The sequence below is a fragment of the Giraffa tippelskirchi genome, chromosome 10, assembly GCF_054371585.1.
Source record: "Giraffa tippelskirchi isolate mGirTip1 chromosome 10, T2T-mGirTip1v1.2.pri, whole genome shotgun sequence".
Taxonomy (NCBI): Eukaryota; Metazoa; Chordata; class Mammalia; order Artiodactyla; family Giraffidae; genus Giraffa; species Giraffa tippelskirchi.
Window position 1 is genome coordinate 127,732,012 of NC_137284.1, and position 26,062 is coordinate 127,758,073.

The following is a 26,062-nucleotide window of genomic DNA, read 5'->3' on the forward strand; positions in this document are numbered from 1 at the left end:
CCTTTCACTTGTTTTGGTTTACTTAGCTTCATTCATTTATTCATTAATTCAATCATTTATCTACTCTGAAACTGTTAGATGCTGGTTCACATAGATAAATAAAGTATGATCCTTCCCATCAAAATGATTATACTCTCAAAGGGAGAAACAGAATTAATCGCATAAGATGGTTCTTTAAAATGGAACAATAAATATTTCTACAGGGTAAAATTGGGAAAATGTGAATTCGTGGGTCAAGAAAAGATTCATGTTCTTATTACATATTCATATCCTTAATCCATTAGACTGGGAATGAATGACAAGGTCAGCATTAGTCAGGCTCATATTTCTGCAGCCCTCTGGCTGAATATGATAGTGCTAAACATGGAGGGGGGTAGAGGCTGAGTAATTAATGGCAAATGCAAATAATTGAGATGTGTTACTTAGGATAGAAACAATGATTGGAAATGCAAATGATTATTGGAGAAGGTAAGCCAGATATCAAAAGGCTTTCTGGATCATTAGATAGAGGGATACCAATAGTATCAAGTCTCAAACTGGTGGTACTTTTTATTTATGTGTTCTCTTGTTTACAGATCAAATTTATCATTTTTTCTTTCCATTTCAGTTACAACTGCTTCTGGGTTGGTTATTTTTTTTTTTTTTAATTTCCACATTCAGCCTTGATTTTATGTTGAGTTTATGTTTCACACTTCAGTTTACCGCCATTTTAAAAGTCTCTGAAAGATGACTGAAAAATGTATCACCAGACCAAAATTTAAAATAGATGGGATAGCATTTTCAAGACAGAGTTCTCTTTATTCAGAACTGATACAAATACTGTAGAGACAGACACGTCAAAAGTGCCCTTTTTCTGTCACATCATTTGCTAAATTCAAGTTGCAACCTTTAAGTTTGTTCATTTCTCTTGCTTGACTTGCATTGACTGTTCCTTAATGGAGAAATACATTTATATTTCAGAAATTCTGATCAATTTTGTACTTCAGCTCGTTTGTGGTTAGTTTTAAATTTTTTCTATGCTCCAATTTGCCTTCTACAATCAATTTTTCATATTTTTGCTCCCAGGTTAGCACTGAATGGAGTGATATATCTTCTATAGCAAATTCCTTGCTCATTTGTGGTCCCTGAGGAAAAGCATATAGGTACAAACATGCAAAACTAACCTGCCTGGTTTAAATTTCTACTGCATCTCTTCTGATTCAACTTTTGCTTTTTCTGGTTCTTGGTGTGACAGTGATCTTCTATTGTATCCTGGACATTTCAGCTATTATATTAGAGACTCTGCTTCTATCTAAATATTTTATATTTTTCAGTCACTCTGTTTTGGTTTAGCACACAACTTACTCTAATTTTGTGTGCTGTGGTCCTGGTGGCAATTAAATCTTCAGAGTCTTTGCAATGATATTTTTGGTCTACTAGGTATATCTGGTGTTCACCAGGGCTTTTGCTGGAGGGTTACCTCAGGCTGACTACCTGGTCCCTCTAGGTGGAGGAAGGGAGAATTACTTCCCAGGCTGAGTGTTTATTGAGGTAGAAGAGGACTTTTCCAACTAGGCTGGTTGCTATGGCAAAGGGGATAAATGACTCTGTATTATCTACAGGTCCAGGAAGTTATGAAATAAGAGATAACAATCCTCAAGAAATTTAGTTATTTAAGTTGCTATTTGATATATTTACCAAGGGAATACTTGCCTCTCCCATGTATTGGTATAACAGAACATTAATAAGTAGTAACACACATTATGCACTGTACATGCTCATGTGTTCACCATTTCAGATTAGCTTAAACAATAAAGTCAGTAAGAAGCTAAAAAGGAACCCTTGTGCTCCTTGGAGTTCTGAAAATGTTAAGCATATATAGCTAAGGATGCTAATTTAAAGTCTTTATAGTCAAGTAACCATTCTGAGGCTGTTCATCTGAAGTAGGAAGTTGGTGGTGGCTTAGTTGCTATGTTGTGTCCAACTCCTCCAGGCTCCTCTGTCCATGGGATTTCCCAGGCAAGAATACTGCAGCAGGTTGCCATTTCCTTCTCCAGGCATGAGAAGTAGTATATTTAAATATCCATGCCTAGGACTTTACAGACATATAGGACTTACCAAAAATTTATGGATAGTATCTGCTTTGGACTATTATTTTTTCCTTCCAGTTGTGTTGAGAAATATTTGACATATAGCATAAGCATAAGTATGTATAAGTTTTACATGTACAGCATAAATTCCTTACATCACAAAATGATTATCACAATAATTTTACTGAATGCCTATCATCTCATATAGATAAAAAATTAAAGGAATGAAAAATATTTTTCCTTCTGATGAGAAATCTTAGCATTTATTCTCTTAACCACTTGCATGGGCTTCCCTGGTGGCTCAGATGGTAAAGAATCTGCCTGCAATGCAGGAGACACAGGTTTGACCCCTGGGTAGGGAAGATTTCCTGGAGAGGAAAACAGCAATCCACTCCAGTACTCTTGCCTAGAGAATTCCACAGGCAGAGGAGTCTGATGGGCTACAGTCCATGGGGTCGCAAAAAGTCAGACATGACTGAGCGACTAACACCTTCACTTTCAGCCACTTTCATACACTTCATACAGCATTAATTATTTATATTACATTGTATATTGCATTTATAGCAGTTATCTTATAAATAGAAGCTTGCACCTTTTGACCATTTTCATCCAACTTCCCCAGCCCAGCTTTGCCAACGACAAACCTGATCTCTTTTTTTATGAATGTGTTTGTTTCTGAAGTATAATTAACCTACAACACTATGTTAGTGTCTGTTATAAAATATAGTGATTAGATATTTCTATATATTTCAAAATGATCACCACAATAAGAAATCTAATTATGTCACCAAAGTAAGTTACATAGTTATTGACTATTTTCCCCACACTGTACATCTTATATCCATGACTCATTAAAATTGCCATTGGAAATTTGTACATATTAATCTCCTCACCTACTGTTTCTTCTCCCAAACATCTGCTTGTTCTCCTTATATATAACTCTGTTTCTATCTTGCTATGTTTTTTTTTTTGTTTTGTTTTCTTCTTTAGATTATACATATAAGTGAAATCATGAAGAATTCATCTTATTTGTATTTTCTTATTTGTCTGACTAGTTTCACTTAGCATATTGCTTAGTTATAAAAAACAGAATGAAATCTTTCCATTTGTGACAATATGGATGGACCTCGGGTTATTTTTTAAAGTTGCTAAGTAAGTACTTCACAATGCTAGTTGAGAACTAGTACAGTAGACAACAGTCTTAGCCTCTTTCAATCATCCAGCAAATTCTCTTTATCACGGAGGGATCCAAATGAAAAGTAAGAGAATCATTGTACTTATTTCCTAAGACTTTTGTAACAATTAACTTCAAATTTAGTGGCTTAAACACAAATTTATTCTCAGTTTTGTAGATCAGAAGTCCACACTAAGCTTCACTGAGCTGAAACCAAAGTGTTGGCAGGGTGTACTCCCTCTGAAGGTTCTATGTCTATCCCAGCTTCTGGTGGTTGCCAGCAATTTTTGACTTGCTCTGCATCACTCTAATCTCTGCCTCTGTGATTGCATATAAATCTTCTGTGTGTATCATCTCCCTCTACCTCTTTTACAAGGACATTTGTGGTAGCATTTAGGGATCACGTAAAAATTCAGGATAACTTGTTCTTCTCAAAATTCTTAACTTAAACATACCTGCAAAAACACTTTTCCTCATAACATTCACAGTTTCCAAAGATTTGGGCATGGACATATTTTTTGGAGCCATTATCAGCCTAATATAATTACTTTTTGAAAACTGCACTTAACTTTTCAAGTGCAGGAGTAAGAACAGGAACTAAGAAACTGAAGAAAAATGGATCCCAAATATACTGATATCCTAATCCTCAGAACCTGTGAATATAACATGCTATGTAACAAGGTAGAATTAAGGTTGCAGATAAAAGAATGCTAATCAGCTGACTTGAGATAAGCAGGTTATCCTGGATTATTCAGGTGGGCCTAATATAATCACTGTTGCTGATACAATTTTTAGCTGTAGGCAGCAAAATGAAGAGAGGGGTTTTTTTCGCTATCACAAAGATCTGGCTCTGCAGCCTGTTCCAGCCAGATGTTGATTCAATTAAATAAAATAAAGATAATTATATCTACTTTATAGAGTTGTTTTAAGGAGTACAGATACACAGTATTAACTCTAATTATTTACAGATAATATTTTAATTTTAGCATTTCTAATGTTGAGATGTGACTTAAAATGAAGTTTCTTACAATTGTAATTACTGACACTCTAAAATCTCATATTTTATATTTGAGATAATGGAACACCTTATAATCTATAATCCCATGCAGATTAATTACTTCTACTTCTATACATAGGACTTCCCTCATAGGACTACCATCTGGTGGCTCAGATGGTAAAGCGTCTGCCTACAATGTGGGAGACCCGGGTTCGACCCCTGGGTCAGGAAGATCCTCCGGAGAAAGAAATGGCAACCCACTCCAGTACTCTTGCTTGGAAAATCTCATGGACCAAGGAGCGTGGTAGGTCCATGGGGTAGCAAAAAGTCGAACACGACTGAACGACTGCACTTTTCTATACATAGAATTATTACAATTCCAGGTACACAGTTGGTATTAAATTGTAACTATTCTGAGTATAATGGCATGCTGTTGTTGCTGCTGCTAAGTCGCTTCAGTCGTGTCCAACTCTGTGCGACCCCAGAGACGACAGCCCACCAGGCTCCCCCGTCCCTGGGATTCTCCAGGCAAAAACACTGGAGTGGGTTGCCATTTCCTTCTCTACCACTATCATGGTATAAATACTGGTGTAAGAGAAAGGTGCTTATCTGAAGAGTTGGGGTCAAAATGCTGACAAAAGTGCTCAAAAAAACAGTGAGGAGACAAACTGATTATAATCATTCCATATAACTTCTTCAGTGAGTTCTGAGTTCAGACAAAGCAGATGTGAGTGAGCTAAAGTTGAAGGAATTAGAACTAAAATATTTTAAGCGTAAACGACAACAGACATTCAGTAAAGAGGAAAATATAACAGTGAAAGTGTTAGAGGGACTAATTAGTCGATGGATTACAAGGCTGTACCATATTTTTGCCACTTTCCCCACGCGGGGCCCCCGTGGACCTCCTGTGCTGTGTTCGCCAACCCCGGCCATCACTACTCCCCGGCCGAAACCCCGCGGCTTTGCCTGGGACCAGAGGAGGAGTGGGAGCGTCACTCACCTTTCTTATACAAAAGAACACAACCTTTTTCCATCTTCTTGCAAAGCCGCTTGAATGAGTCCGGACATTCCACACCTCATTCCCTTTCATGCACCGCCTCCTCACCTCTGTGGAACTCCAGGTTTTATAACGTGGCCTCCTCGCTTGGGAATCTCCGCGGCATCGCACTTTGCACCGCAAGGACAGCTGTAGTCTGACAACGCCTCTGAGCACCACTGCGCATGCGTGCGCGTTTGCGCTGTAGTGCCACCACAACCAACCCCGTCCCTCACTGTTGTGTCAACTCTTATTTCAGAAATGTCTCCTTGCCAGCTGTGGTTAATTTACACCATTAATTTCACGTGAGTTAGCCGATTTGCCAATTTCTCCTTCAGGGGAAAGACTGGGGTCGGTGGAAAAACTGCCTTTTGGCAAGAGCTTGTCTCCCAAGTCAGGACACAGGACTGAAAAGGACTTTTTCCACAGAAATCTTCTCCAGGTACTCTATACTTTTGCTGTTGTTTTGATACACTTCTTATTCCATTTAAAGGCAGACGTCGAGGTCCCAGACGCTTACTCTCCTACATAATCTTGGCCACTTTAGTCAGTGTTCCGGGAAATTAGTGGAGGCTAGGATTCGGGGTCCGTGCAGTAACACCAGTTCCTCCTTGGTTTCAGACAGTGTGGCAACAGGTGTTCCCATGGCCCCCAAGGAAAGCCATTAGGAAGACAGGAGTACATTTTACAGGTGAGAAGAAAAAAAGACATTCCATTTTGGCCCTCCTCTACCTACTTAATATTCATTTGCAAATATGTTTCTACTGGTAAAAGGATTGCTTGGTCCTGTCGGTACATTGCCCCTCCCCCCTTCTGCATTTAGTAATTTTTTTTTTTATCAAGCCCCACAGATTGTGTATCAAAAATTGTAGAGGGTATTTGTGAGGTAAGGAGTAACGTGGGACCTCCCAGGTGGCTCAGTGGTGACAGACTCCGTCTGCCAATGCACGAGCTGCTGCTGCTAAGTCGCTGCAGTCGTCTACGACTCTGCGACCCCACAGACGGCAGCCCACCAGGCTCCCCAGTCCCTGGGATTCTCCAGGCAAGAACACTGGAGTGGGTTGCCATTGCCTTCTCTGCCAATGCAGGAGACACAGGTTCAATCCCTGGATAGGAAAGACCCCGCTGGAGAACGAAAGGGCAACCCACTCGAGTATTCTTGCCTGGGAAATGCCATGAACAGAGGAGCTTCATGGGCTACAGTCGGTGGGGTCGCAAAGAGTCAGACACGACTGAGCGCCTAAGCACAGCACAAGAAGTTTCTTCCTACAAAATTACTTTTTCTTTAGGAAGATATGGAAATAACCAACAAATTCTTGCTGTGGTTGCGCTTTGAAATTGGGTTTTGTAGGGGCTGACCTATTTTAATACCTGTTCTTAAGGTGTTAGCTCTCACTCTTAAGCTTGATCCTTTTAAGTGCCCTGATGATAGCTTCCATTCTTTACCGCTTCACTGGATGGATTTGAATGTGAGCCTGTAGCCCCTAAGCACAATGTTCTAAGTTGTATTTTAGCTAGAAGGAATAGCATGAGTGAAAATACTTGCTCGTCTCTATTCTCCCACCAATGTTTTGCCCTATCACATTGATGTGTGTTTTCTTCATGTCTCATTTTGTGTATGTGAGCTTAAAAATTGGTCAAAACATCAAGGGAAAATTCCATGTAGATTTTGAGAACTCATTTTTCTGTGATTTTCTCCTCTCCATGATGCTGACCTTCAAATTTTATCACCGTTAGCAGTCCTGAAGTGCAGCTACTTTGTCTTCTGCCTAGTCAAACTGTTGCTTTATGCATAAATTATACTCTTTTGTTCTGCTGGGTTTAATATGGGACTCTTCTCAAATTGCATTCCTTCAGTGATATTGGCTCCTCAAGTGTTATCTGAGTTGACTGCTCTGCAGTGTCTGAAGATAGTCACTTAGGTAATGTGTGCGGGCCATGGTTTATAGTTGTATTTGCCAGGTTTGATCTGATACAAACACAAATATGATACTTCATCTTGGCCAGTGCTGATTGTCTCTACCTTTGAGACTCTGAGATGATAAGCATTTTAGACTTTAATTTGTAGGAAGTGGAAATCCACTGAATAGTTTTAAGCAATAGAATGACTATTGTTTTACAAAGCTTATGCTAGAAATAACATGGAAAATGGATTGAAGGATAATTACATTGGAATCATGGAGACAATTGAAAAGGACATTGTTGTAACTTAGGAAAAAAATAAATGAATAAGAACCTGAAATAAGATAGTAGAAAGCAGAAAGAGAGATTGCAATAAAATAGGAGACAGCTCTTCAACTTAGGAGGAAATGACCTTTTCATATATTTAGGGTTAAGGTGAAGGGGAAAGACAGGAAGATTAGTGTGAAATAATAATATAATGTGAAATATTATAATAAAATGATTTGGATTAGAGATAATGTTGGACTAGAATACACTCATAGTAGTGGTCAAATTTTGTGAATATTTGTAAAGTAAAGATTTACAGTGGAAGTGAGAAATAGATTTAAGGGACTAGATCTGATAGACAGAGTGCCTTATGAACTATGGATGGAGGTTCATGACACTGTATGGGAGGCAGGGATCAAGACCATCCCCAAGAAAAAGAAATGCAAAAATGCAAAATGGCTGTCTGAGAAGGCCTTACAAATAGCTGTGAAAGAGAAGTGAAAGCAAAGGAGAAAAAGAAAGATATACCCATTTGAATGCAGAGTTCCAAAGAATAGCAAGGAGAGATAAGAAAGCCTTCCTTAGTGATCAGTGTAAAGAAATAGAGGAAAACAATAGAATGGGAAAGACTAGAGATCTCTTCAAGAAAATTAGAGATACCAAGGGAACATTTCATGCAAAGATGGACTCAATAAAGGACAGAAATGGTATGGACTTAACAGAAGCAGAAGATATTAAGAATAGGTGGCAGGAATACACAGTAGAACAGTACAAAAAAGATCTTCATGACCCAGATAATCAAGATGGTGTGGTCATTCTCCTAGAACCAGACAGCCTGGAATGCAATCTCAAGTGGGTCTTAGGAAGCATCACTATGAACAAAGCTAGTGGAGGTGATGGAATCCCAGCTGAGCTATTTCAAGTTCTAAAAGATGATTCTGTTAAAGTGCTGCACTCAATAACCAGCAAATTTGGAAATTCAGCAGCAGCCACAGGGCTGGAAAAGATCAGTTTTCATTCCAATCCCAAAGAAAGGCAATGCCAAATAATGCTCAAACTACCGCACAATTGCACTCATCTCACATGCTGGTAAAGTAATGCTCAAAATTCTCCAAGCCAGGCTTCAGCAATACATCAACTGTGAACTTCCATATGTTCAAGCTGGTTTTAGAAAAGGCAGAGGAGCCAGAGATCAAATTGCCAACATCCGATGGATCATAGAAAAAGCAAGAGAGTTCCAGAAAAACTTCTATTTCTGCTTTATTGACTGTGCCAAAGCCTTTGACTGTGTGAATCACAATAAACTGTGGAAAATTCTGAAAGAGATGGGCATACAGACCACCTGATCTGCCTCTTGAGAAACCTGTATGTGGTCAGGAAGCTATAGTTAGAACCATACATGAAACAACAGACTGGTTCCAAGTAGGAAAAGGAGTACGTAAAGGCAATATATTGTCACCCTGCTTACTTAACTTGTATGCAGAGTACATCATGAGAAATGCTGGGCTGTATGAAGCACAAGCTGTAATCAAGATTGCCAGGTAAAATATTAATAACCTCAGATATGCAGATGACACCACCCTAATGGCAGAAAGCGAAGAAGAACTAAAGAGCCTCTTGATGAAAGTGAAAGAGGAGAGTAAAAAAGTAGGCTTACAGATCAACATTCAGAAGACTAAGATCATGTCATCATGATGAGAAGGGGACGACAGAGGAGAGATGGTTGCCATGAGGAGAAGGGGACGGCAGAGGATGAGATGGTTGAATGGCATCACCAACTCAATGGACATGAGTTTGAACAGGCTCCAGGAGTTTGTGATGGACAGGGAAGCCTGACATGCTGCAGTTCATGGGGTCTCAAAGAGTCAGACATGTCTGAGTGACTGAACAGAGATGGACATAACTGAATAGATGTCCTGGGAGCCTGTGAATTTTCATCGTCTTTTTTCTTAATAAATCAGAAAGCAGGAACACCAGCTGAAATTAAATTCGAGAATGCTTGAGAAGAAAGAAAATACAACATGGCATGGGGAGAATGAGAGTAAGATGAACCAAAGACAAAGCTTGTAGTTGTCCTTCCAATATTAAAAGTGCATTTGAAGTGGACTATGATGAAATGAAAGTGAGGAGACAGTGATTGTGTTGATTGTGTCTTTTCCTTCAGTCACATTCAGTGTCTCAAATGGGTAGATATTTACTTTAAATGAGGCTATGGTTTAGCCAGCAAGTAAGAAAAGGAGAGAGGGGCTGAAATATTGAAAGTGTATATATAGGGGTGATACTCAGAATTGACTATAGAATTTAATCAAGTAATAGGGAAGTGATAGTATGGTTGTTGTTCTTTAGTCACTAAGTCATGTCTGATTCCATGCAACCCCATGGACTGTAGCCTCAGGCTCCTCTGTCTATGGGATTTTCCAGGCAAGAATACTGGAGTGGGTGGCCATTTCCTTTTCTAGGGGATCTTCTTGACCCGTGGATCAAACCCAGGTCCCCCACATTGAAGGCAGATTCTTTACCACTGAGCCATCAGGAAAGCCCTTTGCCATGTGCTCACCACCAAAAATTGAGTTTCCATCCATCACCATACTCTTAATCCTCCTTACCCATTTCATCCTCTACAACTTCTCTTGGGTAATCACTACTCTGTTCTCTGTATCTATGTGTTTCTTTTTGTTTGGTTTGTTCATTTACCCTGTTTTTATTTGTTTGTTTGTTTTTTATTCCACATATTAATGAAATCATATGGTATTTATCTTTCTCCATCTGACTTTCTTCACTTATGTTGTTGAAAATGGCAAGAGTTTATCTTTTGGTATGGCTGTGTAGTATTCACTTTTATATTTATATACCACATCTTTATCCATTCATTGTTGATGGGCACTTAATTGGTTTCCAAATTTGGGTATTGTAAGTAATGTCATGATAAGCATAGCGATGCATATACCTTTTCAGATTAGTGTTTTCATATTCTTTGGATAAATATCCAGATGTGGGATGGCTGGATCAAATGGTAGTTCTAGTTTTCATTTTTGAGAAATATCCATCCTGACTTCCATAATGGCTACACCAATTTACATTCCCATCAACAGTATATGAAGGAAAGTTCTCTTTTCCCCACACCCTTGCCAGTATTTGTTACCTCTTTTCTTTTTATGATGGCCATTCTGACAGGTATGAGTTGATATCTCACTGTGGTTTTAATTTTCATTTCCCTAATAATTATTGTTGCTTCCCAGGTGGTGCTAGTGGTAAAGAACCCACCTGCCAATTAAGGAGATGTAAGAGTTTTCATGTGCCTGTTTGCAATCTGTGTATCTTCTTTAGAGAAATGTCTATTCAGCAATTTGCACATTTTTTAATGGGGTTGTTTACTTTTTTGTTATTAGGTTGTATGAGATCTTTGTATATTTTAGATATTAACTCCTTATCAGATATATCTTTTGAAAATATGTTCTCCCAGGGATTTTAATTTATAGAATTGAATGAGTGCCAACATGGGGAGGCTAATGCCTTTGAAAGATTTTTATTACGTACATTTCCTGAGAAAAGGGGCAAGCCATGTTATGCAGTGCCTCGTGGGAAAGTACCATGTTGGTCAGTAGGCAGAAAGGAGTGAGAGAAAAATGTATGCCAGAGCCTTTATTATTCTAATATCAGGAAACCCTTAGGTGGGGATGTCCACTATTGGGCATGAAGAAAACCACAAATGTTGGATTTGTTTTTGGAAAGTTTGCCTCATGATTTTCATGTGCCTGTAAATGCTAGCTTGCAGGGAAGATATAAGCAACTTTGTTAGTTTGGGCTTGTGCTTAATAGAAGTCAAATAGACATATATAGTTAGAAGACTTAGTTTTTCATATGTCCTCAGTGCTGTATTCTTGCTGAATTTAAACCTTAACACATGAACTACAGGAATGTGAGAAAGAATCTTAAGCTTTTAAAGTTTGTATTCCTAGCTAAAAATTAGGATAATTGTACTTACATATGTACTGTACTAAAAATAAATGAAATAAATTTAATTAAATTATTTATAACAGAATCTAATAAACAGATATTAATAAAATGTAACTCATTTTATTTCACTTTATGTGGGAGAAATCAAGGTATAATCTAGTTTTTGTTGTTCTCATTCCCTTTGTGCTTTCAGTTCTAAACAGATATAATTGCAAAACTCAGCATACTTTGTTAATTTACCAAATTAGTATAACATGATGTTTTTAGTTTTACTCAAGCTTTGTGTGGTTGGACTGACTGAGCAAATATTCACTTCTTCCTTCTCCTACCATTGGGTTTTCTTATTTTACTTTCCTATCCCACTAACATGGCTTAGTCAGATTACTTGCTTCCCCCCTAAACGGACATGAAAGCATGCCACTTCTGAGCAGAGGCCACTTGTCCTCTTGACAAGGTGGCATGTGTTCTTCAGTCTGTATCCCCAGAATAAGACAGACCTGTTACATATATGAGTGCAAGCCTAGTGAAGCCTGGGAACCCAGTCAGGCTCAACACAGCCACAGTCAACAATTGTAGAATCAGGAGCAAGAAATAAATTTTTGCTTTTTTAAACTACTGGATTTTATCAATTGTTTATTGAATAATAATAATTTTAAGTAATACAGAAAATGGGAAGAGGGACACATATAGCACATGACATTTCATTCACACAATTTCTGGAGATATAGCTCTTTTCTCTATTCCTGTTTCTAGATCCCTCCACTCTCCGAATTGTTCCACAGCAGCTCAGTTTTGCACCTTTTCATTAGTCTCCTTTATTATACAGAGTTATTTTCTTCATGTGAGTGAAGATTGGGTGTTAGTTCTGTAGGATACATTTAAATAGATAGAAATAACTCTTTAAGAATGAAATTACACTAGAAATGGTAAAATAAAGAAGTATTTAATTTAGCTGGAGAAAATAAGTTAATGGGAAGTGCAGAGATTGCTAGAATTCAGGTAATTTTCTTTTTGAAACAGCAGTTATTAATCCTAAAATATTCTGCTTAATTAAAAGATATGAAAATATTATTAATATTCATACTATTTTTCACCTACATCCATGGGTTTTGTTATCAACATTATTTTAATATATTTTTATAATATCTAACATTAAAATTCATTTTGTAACATAATTTTTATTGATCTGTTTTATTGATTTTCATGCTCAGGTAGTTTTTCCAGGAAGGGCTTAATTGCCTTTGTCTTTTATTTGAACAATAACTTGTCTGGTTGTAACATAATCTCATGCTTCTTTCACTCAGAATGTTTACTTTGTTCTCTTGCAGTCTGGCATTGAATATAACTGAGAATTCTGAGGGTAACCAGATCACCTTCTCTATTCTAAATAATTTTCTTTCTCTCTCCAGTTACCTGAAAGATTATCCTTTTATGTAAGGTTCAAAAACTTAACCAATAAATATATTGACAATGCATTTTTATTAAATTTCTGAATAGAATAAGGGCCAGTTCAATTAAATTCAGTTCTTTAAATTTCATGAAGTTGTTATGTATTGTGATTTTGAAGCTTGTAAAATTTTATTTATTAGATTTTTTTCTTCGGGGACACTATCTTTAATAGCCACATTTATCTGAATTCTATATTTTTCATCTTCTCTGTAATTTCTTTACTACTTTCACTTTTTCTCTGTATTCACAGTGCTAGTTCCCAGTCTTTCCTGAATGTCATTAATTTCAATTTTGTTGTTTTTTTCAGTCACAAATTGTGTTTGTCTCTTTGCAACCCAGGGGACAGCAGCACTCCAGGGCTCCCATGGTCTTCACTCTCTCCATGAGTTTGCTGAGATTCATGGCCATTGAGTCAGTAACGTTATCTAACCATCTCATCCTCTGTCTCCCCCTTCTCCTCCTGCCTTCATCTTTCCCAGCATCAGGGTCATTTCCAATGAGTCAGTTCTTTACATCAGGTGGCCAAAGTATTCGAGCTTCAGCTTCAGCATCAGGTTTGATCTCCTTGCTATCCAAGAGACTCTCAAGAGTCTTCTCGACCACCACAGTTTGAAAGCATCAATTCTTTGACCATCAGCCTTTTTTATGGTCCAACTCTCACATCCATACCTGCTACTGGAAAAACCATAGACAGAACTTTGTTGGCAAAATAATGTCTCTGCTTTTTAATATGCTGTCTAGGTTGGTCATAGCTTTCATTCCAAGGAGCAAGTGTCTTTTAATTTCATTTAATTTTCTTATTAACAACAATAAAAAGGTCACATTTAAAATTAAAATTCACTTAATACCTTCTGAATTTTTGTTTAATATATAACTATTTCATATTTAGTACACATTGCTTAATAAAAAAACTTTAGATGTGCTGGCTATATATTTAAGTTAATTCATTCCTGGTTGAGAACAACAATAATAACTAGAAGAGTAATGTATTTTAAAAGCAGTCTGTCAGAAAATATCTTAAACAACATTATGCATTTGTGATTTTGGGTTAAGAACTTCTAGCCTTTGAATCGGAGAAGGCAATGGCACCCCACTCCAGTACTCTTGCCTGGAAACTCCCATGGATGGAGGAGCCTGGTAGGCTGCAGTCTATGGGCTTGCTAAGAGTCGGACACGACTGAGTGACTTCACTTTCACTTTTCACTCTCATGCATTGGAGAAGGAAATGGCAACCCATTCCAGTGTTCTTGCCTGGAGAATCCCAGGGACGGGGGAGCCTGCCGGGCTACTGTCTATGGGGTCGCCCAGAGTCAGACACGACTGAAGCGACTTAGCAGCAGCAGCAGCAGCAGCCTTTGAATTCTATGGTCTTTGCCCTCACTATCTTACCCCATTCCTATTAATTTGTCTTCAAGAATAAATTTAACTATATCCTTAAGTTTCTATGGTTCTGTTAAACTGAGGTCTCAAATCAGAAAGATTATTGCATCCTATTGTTTTAAGCGTTCAATCTTTGTTTTTGTTGGCTAACCCCAATTCAGTTAAAGAAAGAAGAAAGAAACCAACAAATAATGCTTAGAACTGTGTTATACCTATGGGTTTCCGTTCAGTTCAGTCACTCAGTCATGTCCAACTCTTTGCGATCCCATGGACTGCAGCGCGTTAGGCTTCCCTGTCCGTCACAAATTCCAGGAGCTTACTCAAACTCATGTCCATCGAGTCAGTGATGCCATCCAACCATCTCATCCTCTGTCATCCCCTTCTCCTTCTGCCTTCAATCTTTCCCAGCATCAGGGTCTTTTCCAGTGAGTCAGTTCTTTGTATCAGGTGGCCAAAGTATTGGAATTTCAGCTTCAGCATCAGTCTTTCCAATGAATATTCAGCACTGATTTCCTTTAGGGTGGACTGGTTGAATCTCCTTGCAGTCCAAGGGACTCTCAAGAGTCTTCTCCAACACCACAGTTCAAAAGCATCAATTTTTCGGCAATCAGCTTTCTTCATAGTCCAACTCTCTCATCTGTACATGACAAACCATAACTTTGACTAGATGGGCCTTTGTTGGCAAAGTAATGTCTCTGCCTTTTAATATGCTGTCTAGGCTGGTCATAGGTTTTCTTCCAGGGAGCAAGCATCTTTTAATTTCATGGCTGTAGTCACCATCTGCAGTGATTTTTGAGCCCCCCAAAGTAAAGTCTCTCACTGTTTCCACTGTTTTCCCATCTATTTTCCATGAAGTGATGGGACCAGATGCCATAAATCTGGTTTTCTGAATGTTGAGCTTTAAGCCAACATTTTTTCAGTCTCCTCTTTCACTTTTATCAAGAGACTCTTTAGTTCTTCACTTTCTGCCATAAGGTTGGTGTTATCTGCATATCTGAGGTTATTGGTATTTCTCCTGGCAATCTTGGTTCCAGCTTGTGCTTCATCCAGCCAAGCATTTTGAATGATGTACTCTGCATATAAGTTAAATAGGCTGGTTAACAATATGCAACCTTGATGTACTCCTTTCCCTATTTGGAACCAGTCTTTTCTTCCATGTTTGGTTCTGACTATTGCTCTTGACTTGCATACAGATTCCTCAGGATGCAGGTAAGGTGGTCTGCTATTCCCATCTCTTTAATAATTTTCCAAAGTTTGTTGTGATCCACACAGTCAAAGGCTTTGGCATGGTCAATAAAGCAGAAGTAGATGTTTTTCTGGAATTCTCTTGCTTTTTCTATGGTCCAATGAATGTTGATAATTTGATCTCTGGTTCCTCTGCCTTTTCTAAAACCAGCTTGAACATCTGGCAGTTCACTGTTCACGTACTGTTGAAGCCTGGCTTGGAGAATTTTGAGCACTACTTTGCTAGTGAGATGAATTCAATTGTGCAGTATTTTGAACATTCTTTGACATTGCCTTTCTTTGCGATTGGAATGAAAACTGACCTTTTCCAGTCCTGTGGCCACTCCTGAGTTTTCCAAAAACTCTAGGTTTAAGCCTTTAAAATTATTCACCATCAGTTTTGAATATTTTTTGCCTCGGAATCCCTAGGCCATACTAGATATGTTTATGTTTTATAGTGCCTTTGTTTCATGTTGTCTACCTGCTTCCAAACACCTAGGAGAAAGCTACTTTCTAGCCATGGCAAAACTGTCCCTATCCTGGTCTTTAGCTTTCACCCTCTAGCTCTTCAGGATGAAAGAACCAACCTTGCTTAAATAGTTGATATAAACAAATCCAGAAAGTACCTTTTTTATTCCAGTCCTATCTTCCAGCTCTGAATTACCAAATCTCTAAATGTTACCCTTAATTATTTTAATCTGTAATATGATCTGTTGTAATTCATACATGAAAACTGGGTATAATAGGTGCTCTATTCATGTTGTCATTCATTTGAAAAGAGAAGAGTTTTTTAAAAAGAAGCTAGTTTATAATGTCAAAGAAAAATTGTTCTGGATGGAGTTAAACAGGCAAGGATAACTTTATTCAAGGTTATTACAATAAGGGAGAGAGCTGGAACTCAACTCTGTTAAAACCAAAACACAAAAAATAGAGATTTGGAGCACTATATATGAATTAATGAAAAAATATAAAAAACTACTGAGAAGTTAATCAATAGATTAGGTTTTCTGTGTTTGCTAATTGAAGTTTATGGAAATTAGGCTCCTACCTTTGTACAGAGACTGGGAGTTAGGGCCCTGCCTCCCATAATAGTTCCATTTCAAAGAGATTACTCCCAAATTCTTGAGAAAAACATTCCTGGGTTATAAAACTAGCAAGAAGTTATAATATTTACATCACCAAGAGGCAAAGAAGGAATTTGTAATTAAATGTTTTTAAACCAAAGGCTCTAAGAAAGGGGGGATCAGGGCTTGTTGTCAGGAAGAAACTACCTAAAGTTTAATCAAGCTTAGAGTAACATCAATGCTATTTTGATCATAGGTAGTCTGAGTGGGTGTTTTGTTTTTGTTTTTTCCTCTCCTCAAGGCAAAAAAAAGGTCAAAGAGTTCCTAAATCAGAATAAGATTTGGGCAAGCCTAAAACATGGGTGTTGGTTGGAGCCCTGAGTAGCAGCTTTATTGTTCAGATCTGAATGTAAATGCATTTTGCTTAGTGGCATAGAGATACTTAATTCAATCTGTTGTTAAAAAAAAAAAAAAGTATTCTCTAAATTTTCAGTAATACCAAACTTGTAGTTGTCAAGCATAGGAAATAAAAAACAAGTAAAAAGCAAAAATGTAAAAGAAATAAAAAGCTGTTCCTTTAGGATTGAGAGAAATTTATTTTTCCACTTTGCAAAATGTTAATAGTAGAGAAATCTTTGCTTAATGTGGAAGTAATCTCCATAGTCACAATTTCATCCTATTTGACCAGAAAATTAATAGACTATTTGTGAATTGGGAGTTTGAACAGGCAGGATACTCAAATGAGTTAGAAGGTATCATGAAGGCTTTTTACTAGAGAAGGTAGAGATACCCTTCAGACCTATGAGCCTTGTTGGAAGGGATTTGATACTTTGGGAAATGTGATCAGAGGTGTGAGTGCTGAAACACAATGTGCAGACCTAAAAACTAAGAAAATATAGCTTCACAGCCACACACTGTTATGTTATAGTTATACACTATGTCAGGAAGGGGACAATTTCCCTTGCCCCCTTCCTTCTCTGGTTCTTTTTTGCTGGTAGAATAACTGAAATAAGATAAAGCTAACATGAGAAATAAAATTTAATTTCATATGTTTGGGAACCCTTCATATATGAGAGGTTTAAAGACAGAAAGCAAAATGAGCTATATGTGTCATCCTGATCTAAGGATTTGGGGACTGGGCTTTCCAAAGAGAGGAGGATCATTCATAGGATAAGAATGGCAGATATTTGGTAATTAGATATTTGCCCTGCCATATAGATGGGGCCACTTAAAGTTTATCTCTGGTAATAGCTTTTTTTTTTTTCCCCTGGGGAAAATCCCCAGTTTAAATTCTTTTAGGTGATTATTAGAGGGGCAATAATCTCTTTTGCGTCCATAGTGTCTCCATTGCTTTTAATTAAAAACAGTCCATCTGTCTAAAGTAGCATATCTTGGGAGGCTTATTCTGTACAACTGTCAGATATTAACAGTTTTATGGAAATTTATTGTATTTCTGTTTATTTTAATTTAAATGATAATGAAAGATATATATAAATTTGCACATACGTGCCCTGTTGTATTTGTTGCACAGTCTAGACACAAAATAGATTAACAAGAATAAAAGAATTAGGCATTTCGTTTGTAAAACTCAAGCCTTAGATAAATTTTGCATGTAGATTGTAGTTTTTATTTAAATATAAAGTACATATTAGCAGATATATTTCATTTGCTTTATTTTTATACTCTTCAAGAACTTACTACACTTAAACTTCTCGAGTGGTGACTCAGATGGTAAAGAATCAGCCTGCAATGGAAGAGACCCAAGTTCGATCCCTAGGTTGGGAAGATGCTCTGGAGAAGGGAATGCCTGCTTACTCCAATATTCTTGCCTGTAGAATTCCATGGACAGAGAAGTCTGGCAGGCTACTGTCCCTGTGGTCACACAGAAGTAGATACGACTGAGCAACTAACGCATTTTTTTTTCACTTTCATATATTAGCAGACATATTTAATTTGCTTTTATTTTTATACTCTTCAAGAATTTACTGTACTTCGCCTTATTTAATACCAAGTTATATTCTCTGTCAATACACATTGTACTGTACTTGAAATAAGGGGGAAATTAGACTGTTTCTAGGTCTTTTTCACTTAAGATGTCTTCTATATTTAAGATACATTTGTACATATCAGTTCTAGATAATTGAAGGAAATGTTTTGCCTAGAACTTATATACACTTAGACTTTAAGATTGTTGTGCAGTGGATATAGAATAATCACTCATTTAAGCAGCCTCTTAAGCATTTATTCTGAATTTGATTTCTGTAAGAAATATAGAATAAATTATGTGTGGCTTATAAAATCATGCTTAAACTACTTTGACATTTATTTTTGCTTTGCTTTTCTCTCAATGTTATCTATAATTTTAATTAAATACATCTACAAATAACTTAAAATATCTATATTTTTTAAAAATAAGTAAGCCCTGCTAAATCATTTCAAAGCATGAATTACACACTAGAGTTATATAATTTTCTTTGCATGCTGTGACTTCCAGCACTAACGTTAGCACCAAAGAGAATATACGTATATCACTTCACCTAGATTTCTACTGCTGCTGCTGTTTAGTCACTAAGCCATCTCCAACTCTTTGCAACCCCGTGGACTGTAGGTCTGCCAGGCTCCTCTGCTGCTGTTTAGTCACTAAGCCATCTCCAACTCTTTGCAACCCCGTGGACTGTAGGTCTGCCAGGCTCCTCTAATGGGATTTCCTAGGCAAGAACACTGGAGTAGTGTGCAAGTCCTTCTTCAGGGAATCTTCCTGACCCAAGGATGAAGCCTGCACCTCCTGTTTGGTTGGTGTCTCCTGCTTGATAAGTGGATTCTTTACTACTGAGCTACCTGGGAAGCCCAAAGTTTCTTTCTCATTTTCAATCATTAATATATCTGTTATATTAATAATTAACTGGTCAAATCAAAGTAAACCTGATGAATTTAAAGTGGGCATGATCTTTCTATTCTATTCTACAAACAAAATATTCCATTAGTATTTATTATTCCACTGTCCAGACTGAAGTAGGAACCCCTCTCCACACACACACACACACACACACACACACACACACACACATACACGCACACATATACACATACACACACACACATACAGAGGAGTTAAAGCCAGAAGAGGATAATGTCATGGTGTGCTGCTTTTTATTTATGAAAATATGTTTTTCATTTTTTTCTGCACTTGAGGGACTTCAGTAGCATACTGCAGAAGTATTTCTTCTTTGTCTATGGAGAATAGTTTCTACAGGCATATTAATGCAATAGAAGAATACACATAGAGAGTTTATATATATATAAAAAAAATGTTGTCCTTATATTGTGTTACTTTTAGTTTAGCCACACTGCTGAGGTCAGCAAAAGCTGTCATCACTGGGGAATGTCTAATAAATCTCCAGCCCAGCTGTATTTTGAGAATAGCACAGTTAAGTGGCAAACACATCAGTAGTAGGTATAAGTGTGCATATGAAGTGAACCAGTACAAAAATAAATATAATTTTATTGGCATTTGCTGTCAACCAATATTTAAGAATATCTAGGAGATCAAGTTGTTATTTGTATTCTCTATTAATCTTAGTAATATAAAAGTCAATTCTTAAATTGAAAATTGGAGAAGCTAGAATGCTTAGGATGGGTGGAATGTAGAGATGGCTTCTTCCTTAGTGGGTGAAGGCTACAAAGGGGCAAAGGAGATGATGAGGTAAAAGGCATTAAACCAGAAAAAATACACAAAAATAAACCTGGTTAAAATAGCTTTCCATAGTGAATAATGTGTATCTGAATTTCCTTACTTGAGCACTTAGGTACAGTCTTAGTTATGCAGTATTCTGATTAAAGAGTACTGGAGAGTTTCTTTAAATCAGAGTTCAGTGAGCTAGGGATCTGAGGTCTCTTGTGTGATTTGTAGTGGGGATCAGATATTCCTAGCAAGTGTACTCAGGTGATCCTCCAGTCCTAAGTATCCCCTTGCTTGTTGCTGTGGCAGAAAAAGTTTTGACCCTGGTTGTCCTTGGATTCAGACAACATATGGTCCACCTACCTGTTGGGAAAAAAAAAAAAGAAAAGAAAAAAAAAGGAGTCTGGTGAAATGAAGTAGACCTAGCCATGTGGCTTAGTTTTTAGGGGGAGTATATTTGTACATACAGTAGAGTGACTGATACTGGACTTGTCCTGACTCAGCTACCCTAGTATAAAACAGTGAACTGTAAGAGCTGTAATTCTTAGAAGCATGGAAGGTCTTTGACAAGGTTGCTCTACAGGAGCTGTGCTTTTCTACAGGATTGTCATAACCTGCATGGTAAATTTTCTTCTCAGGCCAACCAGAGTTATGTCACTAACCACTGAAATAACTTGGATTTCAAGCAACAGAGACCCCCTTCTTAAAATTTTGAGCATAACACAGAAAGCACATTCTTTCTTTCTTTGTTTATTTTATTGTGGTGAAATGTGCTGTTGTTATTGTTTTAGTTGCTAAGTCGTGTCCCACTCTTGCAACCTCGTGGACTGTGGTCAGCCAGGCTCCTCTGTCCATGGATTTTCCAGGCAAAAATACTCGGGTAGGTTGCCATTTCCTTCTCCAGGAGATCTTCACAACCCAGGGACTGAAAATGTGTCTTTTGCATTGGCAGGCGGATTCTTTGCCACTTCACCAAGGAAGCCCTTTGATGAAATATACATAATATAAATTTTACCATCTTAGCATGTTCAAGTGGATGGTTATGTGGCATTAAGTATATTCACATTATTGTGCAAATATCACCACCATCCTTCTCTGGAAATTTTTCATTTTCTCCAGCTGAAATTCTGTAACAATAACCCCTAATCCTTCGTTCTCCCTTTTCCTCAACCCCTGGAAACCACCATTCTATGTTCTATTTCTATGAATTGACTACTCTAGGTATTTTATAAGTGACTGGGTTATTTTACTTGCATACTGTCTTCAGGTTTTATCCATATTATAGAATATATCAGCATTTGCCTCCTCTTTAAGACTGAAAAATATTCCATGAATGTATGTGCCACATTTTGTTTATCAGGTCATCCATTGATGAAAACTTTGGTTGTATCTATCTTTAAACTATTGTGTGTAATGCTGTTATGAACATGGGTATAAAAATATCTGTTTGAGTCTCTGCTTTCAATTGTTTGGGGTTTATACCCAGAAGTCACTCTCCTTAATTGTTGAAAAGAATAATTTCCATCTTTATTAGCCAGAGCCACAGTGGTAGTGGTAATGATGTAAGTGCCACTTTAATCAACTTTGAGTATAATGGATTTTAATGATGGTGACAGTAAAGGAGATAGAACTGGACTTCCAGATTTGAAATGCTCCCCTGTATCCCTGTCACCACTATTTGGGATACTGAAATATCCCAGAAATACATCAAAAACTGAAATATATCAGAACTGAAATAAGTTCTGATTTGTTAACACAGGCACACACATATTTAGGGCTTTGTTAAAAAAGTTAAATTTCCAGTAGCTCTAGGAGTTGGTAGTTGAAGCAATGAAAGCTATATATTTGAGTGGCTATATCTGCATTTACCAATTGGTAGAGCTGAGACTAAAGATATATCACCAACCATGTATAAAAGTATAATCTATTAACATATTCACTTGACTTGTGTACATTATTATGGATCCCCTAAAAACAGACAGCAAAATGGAACTATACTTAACAAGAACTGTTGAGAGATGTCTGTGAGAGAAAATGAGAATGGTAATGGTCAAGACTGGAATGCATGTCCAATCAGGCTAGGATGCATGTCTAACAGAATGAATGAGAAGGAAAGTGAAGTAGGATGGAAACTGCCATGAATTTTAAGGAAGATTCAAGGGGTACCTCAAGCCAAAGTTAGCCATCATTGTAGTCTCAAGTCTCTTAGGTTTGGGTTGACCTTAGTGTTACTGCTGTGCTTACTGCCGGCAGGGAACAGCCCAGGGCAAGCATGATCTTGACACAAACGTGACAATGGATTTCAGAATGCAGCAGTTGAGGCTCCTTTTACAAATAACTTTTTTTTTTTCTTAGTTGGAGATATGCAAAGCACATTCTCATGGCTTGCCACTGTGCTCACGCTATAATTTCCCATCTCCTCAATATAAGTAGATAGCCAGGCTAGGCACTGCTTATCTCACAGACCTGGGCAAGGTGAAAAGCATTATTTTGCAACTGTAGCAACAGAAGTGCTGTGCCCTTCCTCCATAGCCTAGCTCTGAGGGTATCATTCCTCTCTTTTCTGGCTATACCATCCTCTTGTATTCAGAAAGGGATCATGATCACTTGGAGTACCTTTTGAATTCTTGGTAATGTCTAGTGAATTTAAATGCTTTCTGATATGTCTCTTCTCTGCCTCATTCAGCACATTGTCTTTGTTAAAGTGAGCAGGCATCCACCTGTTAGACTCCAAGGAACCTCTAGGCTGATGACTCAGAAAGATGACCTCTTTGGACAGATGTGGCCTCAGGTGATCCTTGCTCTCTTGGGGCCCAGTCCTACAGTAGTTATACGGCTTTTCAGGTGGAACCTAGGTTAAATGTTTGTTCCGAACACACAGAAGAAGGAAACTCCATGGTACAATGAAATGTCTCTATTCCCTACTTTCTTCAGTGAGAAAAGTGGAATCCTGATTTGAGCTGTTCACAAGCTTCCCTGCTTATCTTTCTTTTTATGGTGTCAGCTCAGTAATGTTTTGTCTTCATCACACAAGGAAGGTGTACTAACTTTTAAAAAAATAAATAACCCCTCTTAAATTCCTTGAGAAACTCACAAGCCTATATGAGGCTGGAGAGGACAATAAGTCATTATCACCACTGTTTCACTGTAGATCATCTTACCATCTTTATCAGTTATTTTATCATCTGTATTTAATGGATTCCATGGATTTCAGAATTTGACCTTTATACTTATTCCATAAAAGGTGACATATAATTAACAGTAAAATTTCTTTTTAAATCTATCTTAATATGTATAACATATCTTTAGAATTTATATTATTGTTTTATATATTGTAGTCGCTCTTGTATGAAAAGTCATTTAGCTTTGGAAAAGTGCATTAGTAGTTCTCTGTATTACAACAATTTATTTCTTCTCTGCACTTATAAATCTTGGGGGATGATCTTTTAAACGGACACCTTTAGAGAAAAATGTATATAAATGTAGCTAATATATTTTCTATGTGAATATGTTAATCCATAAATATACTGATCTATTATATATTAGAACAAAAATTCAAATAAATCAGTGCAGCTTAGATTTAGGAATAATACTTAAGAAACAGCATCCCAGATTTTTTGCATCATCAAATTGATAAAATTGTAAGAAAACTAAAAATGTCAGAATTTTGTATTAGTTTGTCTTAGACATTGGTATTCAGATTTCCCCAAAAGATAAAAATTAAAATGATATACTGACATAAGATTTTCCCTTGATTTAAGACAGTGAATTTTCTTTTTTTTTTAATTTTTTTTTTATTTTATAAATTTATTTATTTTAGTTGGGGGCTAATTACTTTACAATATTGTAATAGTTTTTGCCATACATTGACATGAATCAGCCATGGGTTTACATGTGTTCCCCTTCCTGGACCCCCCACCCACCTCCCTCCCCATCCCATCCCTCTGGTCATCCCATTGCCCCGGCCCTGAGCCCTTGTCTCATGCATCAAACATGGAATGGTGTTCTGTTTCACATATGATAATATACATGTTTCAATGCTATTCTCCCAGAACGTCCCACCCTCACCTTCTCCCTCAGAGTCCATAAAATTGTTCCATGCATCTGTGTCTCTTATTCAAGACAGTGAATTTTCTAATTACCAAAATTAATTTGCTAATTAATTTCATATTAAATTTTCTTTCCACGATATAAAGAATTAATCAGTTCTTTAAAAATTCTTAAAAGGCATTCCATAAAAAAGTGTTATTTCTCAATAGCCCTTTCCAAAGACGTTTTTTAAACATTCCTAGTAGCTGTGTTAAGTACATCTATTATGCTACTTTTTGGTATAAAAACAGCATCTAACATAAAGCAGTAAAAATTAAATCTCTGCTTTGCACCTCAAATCTTTCATGTTTCTCTACACTTTGCTTCTTTCTTGTGTCTTGGTCCTTCAGATTCTGGCTCTTTTACTTGCTCTTTAAAATCTTAATCTTATTTTAATTACAAATTTATGTTCACTTTAATATTTTATCTAGTGTTTATATTTATTCTTGGGCAGCTATTCTGATAAAAGGCATTTCATCATGTCTTATATATATAAACACACACATATATATGTATATATAAAAGTCCTAGAGTCATTGTTTTGATATGAATCATCTTCAATATTGTCAGCAAATTTCTATTCTTAGAATATTTCTGTGTATCCATCTTATGCATAGATATGCTTTATCCTTCTTATAAGATTGTATATACTTATTTTTTTCAACTTTACATATATAAGATGTTTTATAGGATCCAGTTTGGTAGTGACGTACTGTTTGACCTAGATACTAAATGTCACTAGGAAAGGACATTAAGAATCTTTACCATTTTTTGAAGCCACTTAGAAGCAAGTGTAGTTTAAAATAATGAGAAATTAGGTTTAACTCTTCAGCAACTGTAATCAGATCAATTCATGTTTTTTTGAATTTTGACAATATATAGAAAATAAACTATTCAGATAAATATTGGATTGTAAAATGATTTAAGAAGTTAAGTTGGTAGTTTCTTAAGGTAGTCATAAATAATTGAAGAGTTTAAGAAGTGAAGACTAATTTTAGAACATGAACAAGGTATCCTTTGACTGACATTTTCATCAGATTTTGTCTTTGCTGCCTTGTTCCCATGTCAACCATGTAATAAGCATTTAATTCAAGTTTAGCATTTCTAGCTTACTAAGACTTTTCAAAGAATTCTTCATTCTCAAATAATATAGATGTAGCAATCGGAGATACAATGCTATTTTAAAAAATAGTTCATGGAAAATTGAATGTGAAATCAAGTGTTTGTAAACATTCACTTAGCCATACTGTACCCAGTATTTTTAAGCCTTCATTTTAATCCTCAGCTACATCTTTCAGAAAGTTATTGAGGGGAAATAGCAGTACATTTACTGATTGATTTTTACTATATAATGAATGACTCCTAGCCTGCCTTACTTCATGATGCAGCTCCCCTCTAGGTCAAAGGATGCCCCTGTCTTGGAGAGTGTACAGTTGTGGCAGGGCAGTTGACTTGGACCTGGTACTACATCTGAAAGGGGCAAAGGCAGCTATTACTGGCTCTCACAGAGGCAGCAGATGAGGAGTGGTTTGAAACTTTGACTGACATGCCAGGAACATCCCAGTGAGTGACCAGCTCACATTGGGTGCCTTTTCCAGCCACTCTTGCTTTAGCGCTTCTCCTTTAGGGGTGAAGGTGCTGATTCTGGGAGGGGGCAGATAACATATTTAGAGGAATGGAACCAGATTAGACTTGACCCTCAATGCTTTTGCTCTAGCACCTGGGGATCTGTCCCTTCCCCCAAAAAGGCAGTATTGGTCACTGAGTGCAGGAGA

At 37.1% G+C, this 26,062-nt stretch overlaps 1 long non-coding RNA gene across 3 annotated transcripts in view; it reads left to right on the top strand.

Moving 5' to 3' along the window:
• The first annotated feature begins 5,467 nt into the window (after positions 1–5,467).
• The window catches only part of LOC145524698 (uncharacterized), a 472,194-nt gene continuing 451,599 nt past the window's right edge, over positions 5,468–26,062 (top strand). Inside the window, exons 1-2 of one of the 3 annotated variants that reach the window (XR_014067766.1) lie at positions 5,489–5,718; positions 5,898–5,967. This is a non-coding gene — a long non-coding RNA (uncharacterized LOC145524698). Of the gene's footprint in view, positions 5,719–5,897; positions 5,968–26,062 lie in introns of all 3 variants that reach the window. The other 2 variants (XR_014067768.1, XR_014067767.1) reach the window with 2 other exon arrangements.